Below are 1,363 nucleotides of genomic sequence, written 5' to 3' on the forward strand. Positions count from 1 at the left end.
CATATTAGTCTTCAACCGCTGCAACATTTCAATAATGAGGCTTGGCATTATTTTTTTTTATCGGTCAGTTGAAATATGGAACAAACATACAAATGAATTAGTTTCTTGCAAAATTTTAAAAGAATTTCGATTGAAGTTAAATATTTTTTATCAAATTCTATTTGTGTTAGTAAAATTAATAAGTAATTTATATCAACCGTTGATTTAATTTTAAGATTAAGCTTAGTTTATAATTCAATTTATTATATTAGCAGCACCTTTACTCTATTAATAATGAGTCCTTTTTCAATGTATTTCATGATTACTCATCTAGCCAGTCTATTTTTAATGTCCTTGGAGCGTTAGGTTTTTATTTTTCTTGTTAATCAATGCATTTAAATATTTGACGTTCATCGTTCTACATCAAAGCGTAAATAAGTATAACTTTGTGCTTAACATTTTGCTTTTTATGTTAACCTATAAGTTTTATATCAAACTATGTTTTTATCTTTGTTTTAATAAATAAACTTCTTGTATTAATTTTATTTTTTTATTATGTTTCTTTCAGTTTAAGTGGTCTAGGTTTTGATGCCTAGGTCCATCATATGGACAATAAACTTGTAACTGTGTAGTAAAATATATAATATGACATAGTTGTTGACTAATATATTAAAGTTCAAAATAAACTAGAACAACTTACTTACACTCAAAGTATTTTTTATCCTAGTTTCTAAATTAATTATTTTTTTTGTCCCTGGTATGAATTTTTTATAAATAATAATATTTTATCTTTCCTTACTTTGTTTCCAACATTAACTTTTACTGTTTAAGATTTTAAATCTTTCATTTTTTGCCTTTAATATAAGTATGTTAAAAATTTGGTACTAGCTAAAGAACTTTTTACCAAAATGAAAAATTGATGTTCCGTGCGAAAAAATCATTGTGTCAAAATAACGCTGGGCAAAATCTTCATCGTAAAAGTGTGACGTTGTGCAAAAGTACAGTTGTGCAACAATGCTGCCGTAACAAATGTCGCCGTGCAGAAGTGTCTCCTCGTGCAAAAATGTCGCCGTGCAAAAATGACCCTGCGTGCAAAATTGACGCCGTGCAAAAGTGTCCCTTCGTGCAAAAGTGACCCTCCGTGCAAAAGAGTCGCCGTGCAAAAGTGTCCCCTCGTGCAAAACTGACCCTCCGTGCAAAAGTGACGCCGTGCAAAAGTGTCCCCTCGTGATAAAGTGACGCTCGTGCAAAAGTGACGCCGTGCAAAAGTGTCCCCTCGTGCAAAAGTGACCCTTCGTGCAAAAGTGACGCTCGTGCAAAAGTGACGCTCGTGCAAAAGTGACGCTCGTGCAAAAGTGACACCCACCCGAATTTTATATAATAA

Source organism: Thalia democratica, chromosome 2 (genome assembly GCF_965202585.1).
Source record: "Thalia democratica chromosome 2, ktThaDemo2.hap1.1, whole genome shotgun sequence".
Lineage (NCBI taxonomy): Eukaryota > Metazoa > Chordata > Thaliacea > Salpida > Salpidae > Thalia > Thalia democratica.